We start from the raw sequence: 21,253 nt of genomic DNA on the forward strand, positions 1-21,253 counted from the left end.
AAATATTAACAGCATGTCCCAGTAGCTGTCATTTCTGAACACAAACCAAGAGTGCACACTGTTGATAAATTAGTGTATTTAGATCAGTGAGTGCATCAGATAAATTAGAGGGACCTCCCCACCCTCCATACCAAGGGTTACAGTCCAGCAACTTTGGAATTAGACAAACCAGGGTTCACATTTAGATGTATCTGCCCACTTGGTTGTTTTCCTCTTCCTCACGGGGAAAAGAAGAGATGATAACATGTGTCTCCTATGTTTGCTGTTGGAAGGAACTGAAATGAGGGAGCGATAGCTGAGGTCAGGGCCTGACGTGGGGCAGGGGCTTACTTAACCCAAGACGTTGGTGCTCTTTCTAGAGACGATGGAAAGTCACCCGGGGTCTATCTTGAATGCAGCATTAGTTGATTTCTTGGATTACAAAGTGCCTAGTTGTCCTGTATTTTATGGACAGCAAGTGTACTGAAGTGGAAAGAATGGCATTTCTGTGATCGTCTAAAGGCTCGTCATCAATGCCTGACTGACCTTTGTGGTAGAGGTGAGACTATGTGCAGCCACGAACTGATGGGAGCAAACACGAGTTTGCTCATAGTGCTTCTTTCTGCCTGACCTTTAGCCAGGCTTTTGTGCACATGTGTAAGTTTAAGTCTCTATAAAACTATGTTCATTTTCTGGACAAAAGGACAAAATTATTTTACTGGTCAAATGACAGAAAAGGACAGCTCCAAATACTTACAGCCTCATGTTTGACAGAAAAAGCCAGAAATATTTGCCAGTGTGAATAGTGCGCTGTGCTTAGACTGGAGAGCGCTCACTGGTAAGATTATTTGAATGTAGAAAAGCACAGACTGACCCTTGGGTAAAGCTACAGTTTTTAAAGACCTTCTGGGATTGGCCTGTGAAGAGAACATGTTCATCCTCAGGCACCTAGGGCAGAGAGGCAGGCCTCTGAAGAAAAAGACAACCAGCAGAGGTGAGGGATGTAGGATTCAAACAAAGGCAAACATTGGTACTTAGTCACGTGTAATTTTCCCTGTCCTCAAAATAACTCAAATAATATCGTTAGGAACTAGTCTTTCCTGGATGGAATGTTGGCATCTCCTCCCTGGACCATTTCCTGAAGGTTTGAAAGAAAGTCTAAGTTTTACAATGTCATGGAATAGACCGTTTATTCTCATCTTGCACCAAGCTCAGCGTATAAAGAGGACTTAAAATTGTAGTAAGCCAACAGTGGGCTCATGCACATCCTAAAGATGGCCAGCTCCATTTGCTGATAGCCACAAGGGCAACTTTCAGAGATGCTGAATGCTCCGTGCCGTCTTACCGTCACACTGCATTTATGCTTGTCTCACTTCTCCCGGTTGCTTTTGCATTTCTTGCCATATCGTGGTAGTAAGGATTTGTAAAAAGAGAGAAAAATCCCATAAACTTCAAGTTACATTTCGTCAAAGATTAGAAAGAGGAAACCACCAAACAAACAGCAGCAGCCAGACATTTAGTCACAGCATTGTCTCCACTGTGAAGCCCACAGAATTGACAGGCAGCTTTGTTTAGCTGCCCAGATTCTTCATTCCTGTGAGGCGAAGCCAGCAGTTGGCTGGCTGCTTTGTCGTACATTTTGTTCAGGTAAAGTATCCTTAACTTATGCACACCTGACTTTTCATCCAGACAACTGGGGACACCTGCAGAATTTCTCAAGTCATAAAGAGAGAGCAATTGAAGGATTCAAAGAAACAAAAGTTAGATGGATGTAACTCAAAATTTTATTTTTTTTTCTGTTACCCCAGATATTTCTTTAATTTTTAATTTTTTTTTTTGAGGAAGACTGGCCCTGAGCTAACATCCGTGCCCATCTTCCTCTACTTTATATGTGGGACACCTGCCACAGCATGGCTTGACAAGTGGTGCCATGTCTGCACCCTGGATCCGAATCGGCGAACCCCAGGCTGCCAAAGTGGAGTGTGCAACCTTAACCTCTGCACCACAGGGCAGGCCCCTTATTTTTAATTTTTTAATTGAATTGCCTGGACTCTCTAGTCACCCTAACTGGACAAGAATAAGAAAAAGATGTTTATTTTTTTCTCAATCTAAATAGAAATCTTGGAATTCTTAAATAACACTAAGTCAGCTTCTGTCTAAGGGTATGTCTGAAAGAGGACCCAGATTTTTCTGGGATATTCAGTCCCTTATCTGAGGACTTCTAGCCTCCTTCTTTCGATGCCTTCAACTATCCGTGTGACTTAGGTAAGAAGAACATATCTGGGGAGCCAAGAAAAAAGAAATAAAAATAAAAATATGAAAACAATTTATCCATCAGCTCTAACTGAAACATAGTTGTGCCCCATAAAGGAAACTATGTTTCAGTGAAAGTAACAAACCATTCAAATATTTAAAGTAAATCACATCACCCCATTATAGAGAGCATTCCACTGGGTACCAGTTGCACCTGATCTTTCATGCCCCATCAGTTCCCCCTTGCTGATGCCATGAAGGACCAGAGAATCTAGCACAATGGCTGAAGCCAGCACATGAGGAGGACTTGCCTGCCCCTCCCCACCTGCTCAAGCTGAGCTTTTCTTTGGGCACCATTTGTTTTCTAATCTCATCCTGCTTGAAGCCTTAAAATAAACTAACAATCCTCCTCCTACATCTTTTTCAATTCCTTTGTTGCATATACTGACGAGTAACCAAGCATCCCAAGCGTGCTTCGGCAGTCTGCGTTATTTCAGAGCACTTAAAACGTACTAAAGCACTCTTTAGTTTGCAAAATTACTAACTTATTGTGTCATGTTAATGAACTGTCCCACAGCAGCTTTCCGAAGACGGGAATGTGCTCGCAGAGAGCAGCTGATGCACTGAACAGAATCTATTTAAAATTCGCTCACACAAGACTTTGTAAACATTAATCAGCCACATGATGATCTGGGTTTTTATATTTTAGACCTCAGAGCATCTGGGAAGCAGCCACTATTTAATCATTTCTCGAGAGGCAGCCTGTTGCAGTGGTAAATGCCAGACAAGGGAAGGAAAACTGGTTTTAAGTTGTTCCCAACACCAATCAATTGGTGATGGCTTCTTCAGGCGCTGGGTGGAGAAGGGTTCTGGGGCCTCAGGAGCGAAGAGCAAAGGCTGCTGACATTGGTGCGCACATCTGTGCGAATTGGTGGCACCAGCCACAGACGCATGGTCCTGGCCCGGCGGTGGAGACAAAAAGCCCAGATTCCAGCCATGGCTCTCGTTTTAGAGATCTACTTAAGTTTCAGTTTCAGTGTCCTCCTCAGTAAAAATGGGAAGGAAGGTACCCGCAGCTTGGCTTTGTTCTGAGAGGAGAGCAACTGTGCAAAGAGTCCCGACTTATTTTTAAAGAAGTTGTGAAAATGAATAAAGAAAAGCTCAGTTAAAGTGGAGTCCAGGAGCCTGAAGGGGAAGCTCTCCAAGGACCAGCCCTGCCCCTTGCATCCCCAGCAGAAGAGGCTGCTTCATACCCAGCTGGGCAAACCCCGACCGAGCGACCACAGTGGTGAGAAGCTGTCACCACCCCCACTCTCTTCTCTTCCAATAGACTTTTGTTGCAAAGGCCCCGCCTAACTTCTTCCTTTCCACTATAAAAGCAAGCTCCTCTCCTTTGTTCTCCAGACTTGCTGTAGTTTGCATGTCTCCAGTTGTGATTTCTCTGCTATTCCCGAATAAACTGATGGTAAAATAACTGGGTATTTTACTTTTAAAGGTCCACAATGTGTTTACTGACTTTTTGAGTTTTATTTTGAGAGGATTCTTTAAAGCACAACAAAATTTAGCTTTTTGTCTATCACTCTTGGTACAAAACAAAATTCTTTTTAATAATTAGGCACATAGAGAAAAATTGAATTATTATCATTTTAAGATATTTTAAGCACACAAAGTCTGCTTAAAATTGCACAGATGAACATATATTTCATTATAATATCTCTATTATTTCAATGTCGATGAAAATAATCCATAACCAATCTATAAATGAAAATTTGGGTGAGTTTATTCTGAGCTTAAATTTTAGGATTATAACCCAGGAGAGTCTTTCCACAAAGGAACACAGCACTCCAAAGAAGTGGGGGTACACAGAGTGGTTACATACTCTCAAAGAGTATGTTTCACATATGATTGAAATGTCCCTTTTACAATAGTCATGAGGCTGTTCTGTCAGCACAGCGATTAATGGAAATGGCAGATAGGCCTGCTGTCTTAGTGAATGCCGCGGGGTGGCAGATCTGTTGCCTCGGGCTGGGCGGTCACAGATGAGTGCTGCAATCAGTTCCCAGCCTAAGGAAAGATGCTTAATCTTTAAGGAGATGCCAACGTTGGGAGGGGGAGAGAAGTTGCACCCTTATCTCCAGGGCCTTTGCTCTTGCCATAGGCAATCTCTAAAGCAGATATACAATGCATGCTCAACGGCCTCGGTCAGGCCCTTTTGGAAAGACAAGGTCAGGCCGAATTAGGTTTATACCAAATGGCTTCCTCATATACTCCAATATATCCTATTGCTTGCCATTTTTATTCTTTTATTCGTCATCAGTTAGACTAAGAACTTAATTTAGCTGCTATTAGACTTACGAAGTGTGGAAAGCTTTTAAAATCACTTGATTAAATGTAAATACATCCTTTTTACTAATATTTGTTACTTATGTGTAATACCCTAAATATACCACTAAATATGTGCATGGAATATTATAAAATGGGAAATAGCCCTGAACATTTTCAGATATCTAAATTATTTCACATAAGTGATAATTTATGATTGTTCTCATTTTTAAGTAATATTTTCATTATTATAAGATACAGTTTCAGCAGAGTTCAGTACTAAAAATCAACTCTACTCTTTAGATTTTAAAATGACACAATTAACTCTTTAGCTGATATATCTCAATGAATATTACTCATTTTCCCCTATTAAAAGGTAAACTGAGGCACATTAAAATTTACAAGAGCTTGAGCAAACATCGACTGGAATTAGCAACAAACCAAAAGTAGTCAGGAGGGCTCCACCCACAGGAGCGATGGGATGGAGAAGATGGGAGGCAAAGCAAGGAAATGATTTGATTGGCTGTACCTTAAGCGATTGCTTTGCTTGGGAAAGGCTAGTCGGCTATTTGTGGTTGGTTGTTCTTAAGTTTTGTTGTCTCAGATTCCAGGGCACTGACTCTGGCTTGGATTTTGGTTTGCTTACCTAGGCTCCCAGGGTCTTAGAGCCACTTCAATCTGATGGCCTCGTGTTCCATTGGTTTAACACTCTTAACTTCATTTCCAAAAATTTGAACCACTTATTTGTATTAGGCAGTCTGCTGCCTCTGCGTTCTGAGGACATCTTGCTAAAAACTCTCTTAAATATCTTTAAAGCTGATTTGTTTATTCACTGTAGTGGCAGCAGCTGGTAGATTTGAGAAGCAAGAACAGTAATTAACAGTAGCAGGGGAAAGAAAATTTAAACTGAAAATGACCACATTCCTTTATTTGAAGTAGGCAAATGAGCCTCTCCGAGAAAAGATTGTAGCTCTAGGAGCTGGTGGAAGAAACCCAAGGGATGTCAACTAGTAATGCAATTAGTTACAGGCACTGTCTGTGCAAAGCTGGAACAACCAGCCGAAAAGTGAAAAATCGTTGTCAGCCAGTCAACCAGCTGTTTAGTCTACTTAATGGGAAAAAAAAGGTGGGTTGAGATTTTTTGTGCTGCTCAATTGATTCATATTTTAAACTTTATGTTAATTAGATATTTTTTTTTCCGTGGGGCACAGAATTAGAAAAGCTCTACAGCAATTTCAAAGGTGCGACTACATTAAAGTTCAGTAACCATGGGTGGCGTTGATTGGTTAATTGATTTAACATTGGGCAGGTTATCTGAAGTCTCAGGAGAAATATTTTATGACTAAATCAGAAAGACTTCCTTTGAAAGGTAGATCCTTACCTCAAGTTTATCAATTTTTAAAGCAAGCATTTCTTTCCATGTAGCATAGAATTGAAAATATTGAAGGCAAATTAGAAGACGTAAACTGAAAAATAGAATTTCTTTTCAATTGAATGCATAAAAGGGAAAATTCTATCCTTAACAGATGACTTCGTCAGCTTTTACGACCTCTTATTCCGCTCCAGTGGCTTTTCGTTTGTCGCTGTCTTCGCTCAACTGCTTCACTAAGAAGCACACGTTCACCTAGAGATCCTTAAAATTTTCCTTGGGAATATCAGCACTGGAAACCTGTAGACACCAAAAAGCAGCCACTTATAAGGCCTGAAAGTTCTGAGTGATTTTGTTTTATCTTATAAGATCATACAGACTTTGCATTCTGCTCCACAGAAATTCATATTTGTCCAAAAGAAATGATGTTCTTGGTGATTTGAGACTGGGAGTGAGAATTGAGGAGAATGTCCTTCCTGGGGGTGGAGCTGTGTAGACTGTGCTCACTCCCTCTGGATGTAGGTGCTTCAGCTCAGTCCTGCTCCTCCTCCTACTGTGTTCTTGGCCGGGTCCCTCACCTTCTCCGTGTCTCAGTGTCATCATCTCAGACGTGGAAAGATTAATACCTCTTCCAGATTCAATGTGAGAGTTAAAAGTGAAAACATGTGTATGCTCCTTACATCAGTGACTGAACACATAATAGATACTCGATAAAAATTAGCTATTATTTGTATTGATTCTTACATGTAAGAAAATTTGAACTGTAGAGAGTTAACTGCCTGTTGGGTTTAGCATCCTCTGTGTTCTCTTTTCTCTCTTCGTGTTACAATACCTGGAGGAACAGCCTCCCTGTAAATATTACCATACAATAATCCTTCAAAGATCAGCCCTCCAGTGTATACTTACCGAATAATCTGTTAGACACCAAGGATGCCTAGAACGCTGAAGGAAGGGTAGGATGCAATCTTCTCCAGCTACTATTGAGATTTTGATCTTTATAAATGCTGTGCATTTTATGTTAATTCAGACTTTGCTAGTTTAAAATAGTATGATATAAAATATTAATTCTCATTTTATGAATCAAATTTTCAAAAAAATAATACAAATCCTTGTTTGTGTTTATTTCTAGGAGGTAATTAGTCTTGGATTAGGTGGTTTTGAATAATACAAAGTCTTCAAGAATACATGCTTTACATAAAAATCTTATTGCCTTACCGTTTTTTTCTTCTGCTAGAAAATCAGCTTGCTGTTTCTAATAACAGACTGAAAGGATTTCTAGTCAGTGGTTATCTTCTATGGTTAAAAGTCTTTAAAAGGTTTTTTGATTAATGTATAACATATACATAGAAAAGTACACAAGTCACAAGACTACAGCTTGATGAACCTTTACAAACTTATCACACTATTTTAATCAGCACCCACATCCAGAATCAGCATCTTACCAGAAAGCTAAGCAGCATCCCTCATGCTCCCGTCAGCCAGCCAGTCACTGCCCACTGCAAGGGTCACCTCTGTCTTAGCTTCTGACGCCACTGACTGATTGGTGTTGTTTGGTTTTGAACTATGTAGAAAGAGAGTCATTCAGTAGGTACAGTGGTCCCCTCTCATCCATGGAGGTTAGCTCCCAAGGTCCCCAGTGGATGCCTGAAACTACAGATAGTGCTGAACCCTACATATAGTGTGTTTTTTCCTATACATTCATACCTATGATAAAGTTTAATCTATAAATTAGGCACGGTAAGAGATTAACAATAATAACTGATAATAAAATAGAACAATTACAACAATATGCTACCACAGAAAGCGAAAACGCGAATAAATGGGAACTACCCTATTCCTCTGTGGCTAGCTCACTGCATGCAATATTGTGTTTGAAATGTTTTATTCTCCCCGCAAATATATATGGGACTTCCCATTAGGGTTACAACTAAGCATTGCATGTTTACCAAATGCTAGAGGTGGTATAAATATGTTTTATAATCTCTTTTAATTATCATTTTAATCCAAAAAGTAGGTAGTAGTAGTACCTGAACTTTATTGATGTGAGCACTAACCCTTAGCGCTCTAAGATTATTTTCCCGAGATGTGCAATGATAAGTGGTGGAACTAAAGGTCTAAACTCAAATCTGTGTAACTTCAAAGTCCAACCCTCTAACATTGTTATACCTCTCATATCAGAAATGTTGTTATTTCACCAAGACCTTGGTTGATGTATGAAAGATGTACTTGATTTGGGGGAAGAGTTAATTTTAAACTCTTAGTTTACAGATAAACATTATGGCAATATACCAAATGGTATTAACCGGAACAATTAATAGTTTGGCATGATATTTTATAAATCGCTACAAGGAGCTACTTTTTTTCCTGAAGTGAAATAGCCAAAGTGTTAGTTACTAGGTAATGAGTAATAACAGAATATTCCAGATTTCAATATCAGAAGTTACATGAATATGTCAAATATGCAGGAAAAACTCATTTGTCCTCTGCCTCTCAAATAGTTTCTATAATTCATATTCTGAGTAAATTTTAGAAAAAACGTATAGTGGTAGCTTTTTATGTGTCTTAAAAACAGGACAAACCTTTGACTTCCTTGATACTAGAAGATCCAACAAATATTTGGTAGCAAGAATTAAAAATAAATCAGTATTAAAAAAGAAAAGAAAAGGACCTTTTTTTCAAAGGATGCTTCATGTAACTCAAGCTTCTGATCAGTACCTACTAAGAGATGATTGGCGAAACAAAAAAGACTGTAATCTGAAAATTTCCTCAACGACATTTTTCTATTTTCAGAAATTCTATATCTAAAGGTCATGGATTCTCTAAGTATATATACTTTTCAACTAGAGGCAACAAAGCGAACTGTTCTATTGTAAGGGGTTCTTTAAAAACAAAAGAATTTGTGAAAGAGACTGACATTTTCCATCCCAATTAGATTCTCCTCTTCTTCCATAGGAAAAGAATTCCAAGGAGCATAGGTCTTCCTAGTCAAAACTACATTTCCCAGCATCCCTCGTAGGTAGCTCTGGCTGTGTTACTACATTTCCCAGCATCCCTCGTAGGTAGCTCTGGCTGTGTTACTACATTTCCCAGCATCCCTCGTAGGTAGTTCTGGCTGTGTTACTACATTTCCCAGCATCTCTCATAGACAGCTCTGGCTGTGTTACTACATTTTGGTCAATGATGTCTGTGAGAAGAAATAGTTATGAGCAGTGATGATCTTAGAGATCATGACTTTTTCCTCCTTTCTCCATGCTGTTTTCTGAAATGTGCATATAGAGTTGAGCCACCTTATACTATGGCGGCAAGGAAAACCCACCAGAAAAGGTGGAACAACAATCTGGAAAGATCTTGGGGCCCTGGGTGCTCTCATCAAGCAGAGCTGCTTTAGTGGCCCCAGACAGCCTGGATCCAGATTGTTAATAAGAAAGAAATAACATTCTGTCTTATTTAAGGACTTTTATTTTGAGTCTCTGTTATAAACAGCTGAAATATGTCCTAACTACCACAAAATTTGGCACCTGAAAGTGATGGCTTGACATAACACATCTTGAAATATGTAATATTTATTGGCTAAGTTGTCAGGAGGTAGGCAGTGAAGACACAAATATTCCTGGCTGAAAAGCTGGAAAGTTGCTAAAAAGTATTTGGTAAAATTGTGGCTTATGATATCTTGGAAATCGGACATAGGCTGAGCGGTATTATAAGTCTAGGGAAATAGTTGAAAACAAAAAAAAGTCCTCAATGCCATATACATTGGTATGTAGTGATGCTTTTAACAAATTCTACAAAGGAAAAGTGAACTCAGGCCACTGCCTACGAGCTTACAAGGAGAAATTTAAATATGCACAGCTGGGGTGAGCTGCAGCCTCTCTACGCACATCCAGTAAGCCAAGTTGGCTGAGCAGCTGGTAACTAAGGAGCCTTGAAAGTTAAAACAAAAAACAAAAACTGCTTTTGTATGTACCCTGAACTAAACCATTTATATGAGGTGGCTCTGAGGATAGCAAGTGACATGCCCTCACGTATTTCCCAAACACTTCCAGTTTGAGATTTTTAGGCCAGAGAAAGGAAGCTATGCTGGTGGCAGAAACCATATTAAGGAGATTGTCTTTCTCAGCTAAAGCTATTATCTAGATTGCTTTAAGGTGGTCTCTATTGAGTTAAGAAAGAGGGATGAGCAGAGAGACTAGTAAATAAAAAAGATTAAGGCTTTAGGCTTGAAAGAATATAAATAAATTAGGTTACATGCACATGGAATTTGTTAGACGCAAATATACTAGAAATCTATTAAGTTTCTAGAAGGTTGCATTGGCAAAGAAACTTCAAGCCTGGATGCCAGAGGGTGTGTGACAAGCCCTGCCTGTGCCCTCAACAGAACAATGGCAGGAAGACGGCTGGAAGCCGGGAGGCCACTGAGAAGGGCAAACTCTCCTTGCTCACTTCGGATGGGGTCAGAGAAGACAATGGAGAGGAAGACCTTTCCAGGGAAGATGCAGGGACAAGTGCAGGACAATGTGCACGGCTCTGCCTCCAAGAGGACAGAGCCAGGAGTGTGAGATGGAGCAACAGGGGCACACTTCGCTGCCAAGGCAGAGACATCCTTGCAATTTCCAGCCGGTGGGATTTGATCATTGTGATGGACATGGGACGGCAGTGTATTTCCCATTCTGTCTTTTTCTGAATGTAATTTTTAGGGATATTATCTTGTTCTCACTCCACAATTGTATACGAGCTATTTTTGTGTGCGTGTGTCAAGGTAAGGTTTAGATAACTTGTTTTTTGATTTAGGGGTCACTAGACCCCCCCAAAAAGCTACCTGGACTACATGGAGGTAGACGTGTATAATCAAGATCCTATAGTTTGAGCTGAACGCATTAACTTGCTGGAAATAATGGAACTGTGTCTTTTGGAGAGGAGATAAGTATTGTCTATGTGTACAAAGAAATGCACATAGAGATATTTAGGTGATTACAGGGCAGAGAGTAGAAAGACTAGTAGTTTTCCAGTATCCAATGACTCTTCCATAATATCATTTCTTCTAAAAAGCAAACTATTTTCTCAAAGACTGTATTCCCCAGGCTCCCTGTCTATTTCACTAAGTTTAGCAGTGATGTACGAAGCAGCGATGCATGCCACTTTAGACTATGCCCTTAAAAGGGAAGGGGTGTGCCTTCCTTCCCCCATTCCTTCATCCAGCTTCCTGAAACACAAGTTGGTGCTAAGCTGTCTTGGGTCATGTGGACAAGGAAACTGTTAAGCAGACAGAAGCTACAAGCTAGAACTGGTCTGAATTACTGGCTGCCATACAAGCCCTGTACCACCATCTTTTCTCTTAAGGGAAATAAATTACTATCTTGTTTAATTCGTTTTAATTTGGCGGTGCACCACAAAATGCTGGCATGCCACAAATGGGTTTCAAGCGTGCCAAGATATTGATCGCCTTGCCTTGGAGTGGTCAAGTAGAGCCGGAAGCTGCTAGATCCCTTAAACTAGTTGCCGCCTTCTTAAAGAGTCTTTTATTGCTTACCCCTTTTCCATGTATGTCATGACGCTAGAAACATTGAAAAATAATGCCCTGATCAATTCAGAGTTCTATTTTTTAGGTCAAGCGTAGCCTGATGCCCTGAAACCTCGGGGATGCCCAACATAACAGCAAGAAATTCGATGCAGAGGCAGCCAGGCTGTGCAACTAGTGGCGAGCAGAATTTCCTTTAATAGATACCTGGTATGGCCTCCCATCCTTAAGCCCTCAGTCTGAGAAGGCGTAAAGGCAGATTGCAGCTCCCACCCCTCCGCTCACCTGGTGTCCTCCACCATTCTTTGGGTTATTGGAAGGATCCAGAGGGGATGTGTCTAAGTAGGAACAGGAAGCTCCAGGGATCTGCGTGCCCTGGGGCCACCACCTGTGCTTCATTGCCTGTGTTCTCCACCCAGCTCCCCAGCCAAAGCATAAATTCCCCACATAAAAGTAATCCCAGCAAATTCCAACTTGTCCTTTTTGCCTATCCTTAAACATGGCCACCAGCCTTGGTGGTCTGGCCTGGAATCCCTATTATTCTTTAGAACAATTCCACAGTGGCTTAATGTAAAAAGTAAGCCCAGAGGGCTAAGGAGATTGTGTCATTAACATTAAAAAGGGTGTAGACAAGAAATCCATTGCAAAAACATTTAATACAACTCCTTGGACCAAGAGCGTGAGAGCATTTCTCATTGCCTTTTGAATTTATACAGGATCAGAGATTCTTGGAGTCAGTCACAAACAAAGCCGGTTTAATGACTCCTTGTTTGGAACACTAAAACACTCACAGATGTCAAGAAATATACTGAATATGGGCTGGCAGACAGGATGATGGGGCCCCAGAGCCTCCACCCGTCCAGTCATCTCCTGAGGGAACGATAAGACAAAGCTTGTTACTTTCTGACCACCCCAGACTTGCAAAGTCACAGGGGGCTCTATGCATCTATGACTCACAGGGTCTGGGGTTTAAGTGAGAAACCATTTGAAAAGGACCACACTTTCCCTCCGGGCTCTTACTAACCATGAGGAAAAAATCAGTGTTCCTTCCAACTGGGCAAGTGGGAAGTGGAATGTAGAAGTAAGTTATCTTGTGACACATTAAATCATGCTATAGGAGGTAGAGCCAGAAGGGTCCTTTTCTGGAGCTGTCCATCTGATCCTAACGATATGCATCTTCCCTTCTCAATGAAAGCTTGAGTGTGGCTCTTGCTGTGGGCGTGAGATGTGAGAGAAACCAAACACAGGCTGGCCATTGACCTAGAATCTAGGTTGTAAAGGTAAGATGGGTGAATCAGATTTCCTGTCTGAAGAATCAGAAGGAGGAAATAGGAAGCCAATGAGCTACTTAACAACAGGAATTGGGGGAGCGAAGTCCCGACAGAAGGAGAGAACTGCCTTTGCCTAACAAACGCTTGCCCCGTAAATTTCTGCTTGAACTTGGCTTTCTTAGGCAGACCTTCTTTGCACTGGGTTAAATCTCCTTGCCTGTAGAGTAGTGAACTTGCCCTGTTCACGGGCATCCAAACGACATGATTAAAGCCTGTTTCATCTTCTCCATACTGTAAATACGTCTGATTGCTCAAAGGAGAAACCTGGGTCATCCTCCCATCCTCCCCTTCTCTTGCTCCTGAGCCCAAACTATCAGCAAACCCTGTAAATTCTACTTCCAAAATATATTTCAAATCTGACTACTTTTTCCCCTATCTATTGCCAGCACCTTACCCAATTTCCCATCTTCTCTCCACTGGACAACAAAAGTTTCCAACAGCCTAAATGGCTTCCAATTTCTACTTTTACCTCCTTTCTATCCATTTTCCACAAAGCTAACTGAATGATCTTTGTAAATTATTTCAGATCACTTGCTTGCCTAAAATGATGTAGAGGCTTTCCATCGTGCTCAGAATAACATCCAAACTTTTCAGCACATGCTACATGTGACCTCTTGCCTGCCCAGCCCTGAAACCTCAGTGCAGGCTGCCACTCTCACTCACTTGGGTTTTTTTTTTCTTTTTTTGAGGAAGATTAGCCTGAGCTAACATCTGCCACCAATCTTCATTTTTTTGTTGAGGAAGATTGGCCCTGAGCTAACATCCATGCCCATCTTCCTCTATTTTTGCATAGGTCCGTGCCTGGGGTCCGAACCGGCAAACCCCAGGCCACCAAAGCAGAGCATGTGAACTTAACCACTAGCCACCAGGCCTGCCCCTTGGGTTCACTTTTCACTGTCCAGTTTTTAGTTCTTCAAATTTACTAAACTCTATTCCCCTTTGGCCACTTTGGGAGCATCCTTCCACTCAGCCGTCCTTCAGTTTTCAAAAGGCACTTTCTTAAAGGGTCCATCCCTTACTGCCCAGTCCAAGTTAGCTTTCTCTGTTAAACTCTCTGATAGCCACTTTCATGGTACTTTTCACATTTTGGTAACGTGTGTTTGTTTTTATGATTACTGCCTCTCCCTGTGAACCGTCAGGTCCATGTGGGCAGGGCAATGTCTGCTTGGTTTAGCACATGGTGTAGTGCTTTGCAGATAATATGTACCCAGTACATCTATGCTGGATTGTCTAGAGTATAAGCAAAGAAAAACTGGTTTGCTGAATGAGGACAGTCATGGAGAACGGAGATAGACATATAAAAAGATAGATGATAGATAGACAGAGAGAGAGAGAGAGAGAGAGAGAGAGAGAGAGAGAGAGACCCCCCTGAGGATAAAGCTGTTGGTTCTTAGAGTTGTGATGATTTGCAAAAGTCCCAGTTTTGTTCAAATTGTATCCTGTCAGAAGGAAGAAAACAAAAACGAACAAACAAGCAAAAAACCTCTTTGAATGACGAGATAATATCTGCTCCTTGAAATGAAAAAAAAAGTAATGAGTAGGATATTATCATAGTGAAGTGAGTCTGCTTAACTGTCTTGAAAAAGCAAAGAATGTATATCTCGAAAATATAATAATTTGACATTCCAACGGAGAAAGGGGTCCCACGGTCTTATATTAGATTGTTTTTATTCATTTGATGGTAGCTTGTTAACCATCTGTCTCTTCCAGTTGAATGTGAGCTTCCTGATGGTAAGGCCTTTGTCTATGTTGTTCACAGCTGTATCTCCAGCACCTCTAAAAGGATAATGGTTTTAAAGAATATACAGAATGCAAGAATTTAAAAATTACTGTTGGAGAGTAGCAGAGGACAATACACATACAGAGAAATATAAATAACATTTAGGAACTCGCCATATAAATTAGAACATATTTCCTCTTGGGGTTAGTTCTTGGCTCATAGAAAAACTTCTGTCCAATGACAAATCTGTTAAAATATGTACGGAAACTTGCATTAGAAGTGAAACTTAAGGATTTCAACCATGGAGAAGAGAAAGAATTGAACGTCTACTGTCCTAAATGGCAATTCTACTAGAAATATTGCAGTGGAAATGTATTTTGGGAAGGATAACATAATCAAGGTGTTTTACCAAAAAGAAGATTGCAAGATTGAAAAGGCAATTTCCTGAGCAGTACAACTTGCATTCACTCCTGTTTTTGACTTATACATTGAAATAAATGTCTTAGAGAAGTCGAGAATATTAGTTCTCTAATTCAAATGACCTAAATTTTTGGCTGCCTTAAATCTGCACAGAGAATACCGTCATATTTATGCAGCAAATTTAAGAAGGATGCCATATATTGCTAAGTGTTTCTCAAAATAATAGTTCCCTGAGCACTTCCTTCATACATCTATTCGTTCATTCACTCATTAACACGTCTATCACCAATTTCCGACTGGGAAATTTTGCACAAATGAGTATCTATCAATTGAAAAAATTATCAATAGTCCCTACAGAGGCTTAATGAATGGGCTTGATCTTTAGTTCTCAGCCATAACTGAACGTTAGCATCTTCTGGGGGCAGTTTTAAAATGATCTGTATCTAGGTCCCACCAAAGGATGGCTCATTACAATTAAATTTGAATTTCTGGGAAAGGGGTCAAAACATGGATTTTTTTAATGCTCTCCAGGAGCAGCCAGAGTTGCTAGATGAATTGCAGCTATTTGTTAATGAAGCAATTCTCATCCTTTATGGCTTCTGAACTGAGCTATGTTCACTGCCCCCAAAATGAGCCCAACACAGGTGTCTGCGTTTTCCCCACTGAGGCCATGATCACTAAGAGGTTTTGCCTTTCTCTCTCTTTTCAATCAGCTTTGTGTTTGCTTGACTTTTAAATATCTTTTTTTGGTAGAGAATCAATAGTAAGATGTTTTGCAACTCTCTACATCTAGCTGTGTCATCTGATAGTGAGAACTTTGTTACGCCCTTGGAGAACTGGCTTAGATAGTATAGGATCCTTCTCTCAAAACTAAGAATAACTTCTAGTCAAACCCCACAGATCCCTTGCATTATGCATAACATTTCACCTGGAGTTTCTGCAGGTTAAAATAGTCTAACCAATGAAATATTTCTTTTATTGAAAGACCAGTCTGCCGAATTAAGAATCTAGCATTTTATAGAGCGATAAAGTAGAGTGAATATTTGGGGCCGGGTGAAAATAGACTCATGAGCCTCAGGATATTTTCTTTGCATCTTATTGTTAAATTCCCTGTCAGGTCCATCTTGTCATAATTTATTTATTATGATGTGTATCTCAAAAGTGAGGAAATTTTCAGTAATTGTGAGATTCTGAGCTGAAGTGTTGCATAAAGAGAGAAAAAGCGGCTTTTTTTCCCCTGTTGTCTGAGCTGTGATATTAGACGTCACAGGAAGTGAGTGGAGAGTGTTAGAGAAAAGAGGAGACAAAGACTGCCAGGAAAGCCATGTCAGTTCACGGTATTAATCTTGTCCTAAACAGTGTTGAGCATGTGCCAGCATCCCTGGAACAAAGCGCCTTATGTGGAAGCCAAGGAGGGGAAGAGCAGGTGGCCGGCGCAGTAGTCCCGGCCTTCACAAAGCTTCCCCTGTTCGGTGGCCCAGCCTTGAAAAGCTGCCCTGCTTGTGGAATCGAGTGAATGAATCCCAATGTGATTGACATGCTGTGAGTATCAGAGGATGCTCCTGAGTCGTCATTAACATGCATGTGGAACCAGGAAATTTAAATGAATTCCCGTCATCTGTCCACCTTTGTACACTAGCTCAAAATGCCAGTCTGTTGAAAGTCGTTTCTTTTTTTCCAATTGGCTATACTCGTGTTAGATGGTTGGAAACGCACATTTGGCCCAGCAAATTAATGGGGCTTTGACAATTCACTGGGCATAGTTGTTCTTAAGGGAAAAGAAATTAAGAAAGCAACTGCTAAGCTGATATTCAATCCCGGCAGTTTCCCTTTTAGTTGAAATCGCTGTTGAAACCCAATTTACTAATCCAATTGAGTGTGGGTTAGTAAAAACATCCACTGACCATATTTTTATAGTGCCAATTATTCCTTTTTGTAGCTTTATCAAGTTCATGAATCATCTCTACTAATTGAGCATCATATCCAAGATGTTTAGTTTCTTTTTTTCCAGCAAAAACCCCCGGCGAACAATATACATGGGCCTGAGAATGATGGTGGGAGCATCGCTAAGTTTTCCAGAAGTCAGGAATGTATAAAGCAAGCAGCTTAAGGAAATGCTACTTGCTGTCCTTGGACCCAGAGATGTTAGATGGTGCCTTTGTTTCATACAACATAATCAGGGCTCAATATGCTGTTATTGAACATAGCTGTGAACAGAGCTAGGTTCTTTGATAAATAAACATCTGCTTTACAAACAAAATAGGCATAAGAATGGCTCTGGCCTTGTTCATCTTTCCTTTTATCTCTGGAACCTCCTTGGCTGCTCAATGGGAGTCAGTATATCACAAACAGCCAAACACTCAGAGTGTTGAAAAGACAGGGCTGTAGGTTTGGAAATAGATGAGGATGATGATGATGATTTAATTTGAAAACAGAAAGTGTTTAAGGGTGGAGGAGTGGATTTCCTGGCTTGATTCGAGTCAGCAATTCTCCTTGCCCTCATCCAAGATTTCTCTCTGACACTGTATTGTGTTTTCCCCCCTTGTTGTAATATGAGTCTCTGAAGTTCTATCAAATAAAGATATTTTTGTGTACCTCTTTCTCCTCTTGCTAATGTAACCACAAGGGAGGACCATTCCTATATTCACGTAAATCGGTTCAATACATGAATTCCTTTCTAATAGTTAGTTGAAACCAAGCCTTTGACAGAATGGGGCTTCTGTTGGGGTGAGATGGTTCTGAAGAACGGGAGGTGAGGCCAGCCCTGGGGGAGACGCTGCTTTGAGATGACCTGGTGGGAGGCTCAAAGTGGCACCAGCACCCTGGAAATTTGAGAGCTAGGGGAAAGGACATAAGTTAGAAAGAGATGTAAAAGGAAATACAGAAAAAAATTCTATTTAAAAAATTTTTTGCACGTTTGAAAATAGCTACAATGGCTCTTATTAGCAGAATTGAAGAGGAAATGTTTTCACTTTCCCTTCTCTTCTCTTTTTCCTGTTCCCCTCCTTTTTCTTTCCTTTGCTTCAGCCCTCCTCCTTGGGAATTATAAAGACCATCTGTTGAGAGTCTAGCTTCAGAAGATGTGCACTAAAACGCATATTACAGAGAATTGTCCTAAGCTGATGTGAGGGTTAGAGTGACAAGTGACTCTAGCCTTAGAGTGTGAAGGAAAAGCCATCTCCCCAGGTGACCCGCTGATGTGAGGACCTGGCCGTGTCCCCACCTCACCCATCAGACCCTGTACGAGCCAGTCACCACCCTTGTTCTTTAACCTTCCAGATACACTGTGTGGTTAATATTCCACTCTTGCAGAAGATGGACAGCCACAGATGTAAAGGAACTTGCCCAGGGTGACACGATGAGTGACATCGTACCTAGAATTGAACCGTAATTCTGATGATGACATACAACATTGTTTACATGGGAAAACGTGACCTTACAGATAATACTTCAAAGGACAATCTATTCATAAATGGGAGATGGCTCGCAAGGAAAATGTTTTAAAAAGGAGAGAGAGTACTTTGAATCAGCATTGTATATTTCAGAACAACAAAATCCATGCTTTCTCTGGTTTTGAGAAAAGTATTTGCAACAAAGTAGTATGATTTTGAAAGTCAGGGTGCAGTTGTTCAGGTTGATCACTGTACACCTGCCTGAGTGATTGAGTGGAACTGAAGTCCAGCTTGTAATTATCCTACTCATCGTAGGTCTTGACTTCAGAGGGTGCTATTTTCTAATTGTCCCCTCTCCTCTAGAGGAGACATATTTTTCTGTTTTTTTCTCCCGCAGAGAATTCCTTTTTCTATTTTTACAAAGGCTTGCAGTGGGTCTTCCCAGGATGCAGAATTCTCTCCTGAAAGCAGAACTGTATGTTACTGTGATAGCAGAGAGCTCGATGTGAAACTCATCCAAACAGTGTCAACCAGATCTCAATAATTAAAGAGAGCTTTTAAAGTTTAATCATGACAGTGCCTGTTAAATCAGTTCCCTCCTTGGAACGGAGTCTAGGCTGTGCTCTCCCAACGTCCTGCGGTGAATCATGCATGAACGTGAGAAGGCCGTCCCCAGAGGATGCGGCTACGCAGGAAGGGGGCGAGTTGACGTTTTTGGTGAGAGCAACCATGAACCAGTTCTCTCAAATGCATAGATACAGAAGAACAGAAGTGAAGAAAAGATGCGCTTTGGATAATTCAAGATCTTCAGACAATTCAATAAAAAATTAGAACCTTTTAAGAATAAGCTTGCTGCGAGGTGAGAGAAGTATTTAGAGAACAATTCTTCAGGGTTTATTATTTTCCTACAAACCCAGGATAACTTCTAAACTGTTTACATCAGAAACGAGGCAAAGATTTTGTTCTTTTATGCAACTTTAATGAAAATTGGTGGTGTTGCTAATTAAGATGACTGTATTTTTATCTAGATGGTTTTCTGGGTATAAAAGCTGCTCATAATTGTAATATTAATGAAGTGTTTACAGACGTTTGAGTGGAATTTTTTTCGTTTTGGGGCAGCTTTATGATTATTACTTCTATTACATATGTAAGCATTTTCTCTGTCTTAGTAATGAAAGTCCTTTCCTTAAGTAAGGAGAAACAGCAAAAAACAGAATATATTACCCACTAAGGAAAAATATTTGAGTGCCATAAAATGAGTATACAAAACCTCAAAATACAGAATTCTTCTTTATTTAAATAAAAGAAAATCTATTTTGTTTTAATGGCCAATAATGAACGTGAAAGCTAATAAACAAAAACCCTTTGTGGCTTCAAGTGAAGACAAATTGACAATTAAGGGTGTAGAGCTGCAAAGTGCATTTGAGACTGCCTTATTAATATTAATTTTAAACACATAGAAGGATCAGCACATTGTAAGAAACACTATGAGATGTACGTAGTCAAGAAAGGAAAAAATAATTGGGCTATTTCTTCTGCAAAACATTTTATAAGTACAGTTTAGAGAAGTGTAATTTACAGGAAAATGTTTGAATTATTCAGATATTTTAGAATGGATTTTCAGAGTTGGCACAGAAATGCAGTTAAAGAGAAAAATTAAATCTGTATAAATATAATGAATTCAAGGGTGATACAATTGAAGCTTTCAAGTATAGATATAGATAGTGTGTTTGTTTCTGCTTTTGGGTTTCAGAGACTTTCAATCCATTAGAATCTCACTCTGGGGCTGTTCACTGTAAGAGTCGTCAGAGTTAATTATCTTCCAGCTCCTGGACTCTCAAGTTCTTCAAGTTGTAGCAAGTCACTTCTCTGAGCTTCAGTATCTTCATCATACAGTGGGCTCAACTTATCAGGCTGTTGTATTGATCGATTGAGATAATGCCCATGAACGCTCTCAGTAGAAAGCAGAGAGAGCACATATTTATTTAAGTCCATTTAACATAATTCAATTTAATGTAAATAGAATATCCCCTAAAAGCTGCAGAACTAGTTCTTGGTGATTCTCATTTTATAACATTTACAGCCCTTCCTGTGAAGTATGCGTGGGGCATTTCTTTAAAATCGAAATGAAAGTTGTCAAGTTGCATGAGATCTGTCTGAAGTCTCTTAGTTAGGAAGAGGTGTCATTGCTGTTCTGACCACCACACCACACGATTTCATGTTTACAAAGCATGATTCAAACACCAGTAATCTGTTGTGGAGAGACAGTCACTGTAAAATGGGCCCACTTGGATTCTTTCGATAGGATATTTGTTTCACAAACACCAAAGGGACCTTGCTGCTGGATAATTTCAGTGAAAGTGGTGCCGGCTATTTTCATAGTGCTAGTAGAAAGAATATTGTCAGCTTATGTAGTCTGTATACAGTGCAGACAGATGGCCTAAAATAAATTAGGATGGAATTGCTTTGGAAAATTCTTGGGTGGGACAGAGATAGCTTAAATAATTATTTGAAAAGTTAGAAGGTGAGAAAAAGAATTAGAATCGAGTTGGAAGATAAGACTCCATTAGGATGCCCTTGAAGTGATGTAGGCAATTTTCGACGAGGATGCTCATTTAAACCCAGAGGTAGTCTAGCAAAGTGGATGTGAGGCTCTCGACCTACCGCCTGAATTCGTATCCCGGCTTCAGCTGGTACTTACGGTGTTTTGTAGGGCAAATTACTCACCTTCTCTATGCCTCAGTGTTGTTTTCATCTGTAAATTGGGGATAATGATAATACTTATCTACAGGTTTGCCGTGAGGATTAAATCTCCTATGAGATGTAAAACAGTTGGGATAATATCTGACATATAGCAACAGTTCCTGGGAAATAGTAAGCATTTCATAAATGTTTACTGGTCTTATTATTTTGAGATTCTTGGCAGTTACCTTCTCACGTTCTTTCTTGTTT

The sequence above is a fragment of the Equus przewalskii genome, chromosome 8 (assembly GCF_037783145.1).
Source record: "Equus przewalskii isolate Varuska chromosome 8, EquPr2, whole genome shotgun sequence".
NCBI lineage: Eukaryota > Metazoa > Chordata > Mammalia > Perissodactyla > Equidae > Equus > Equus przewalskii.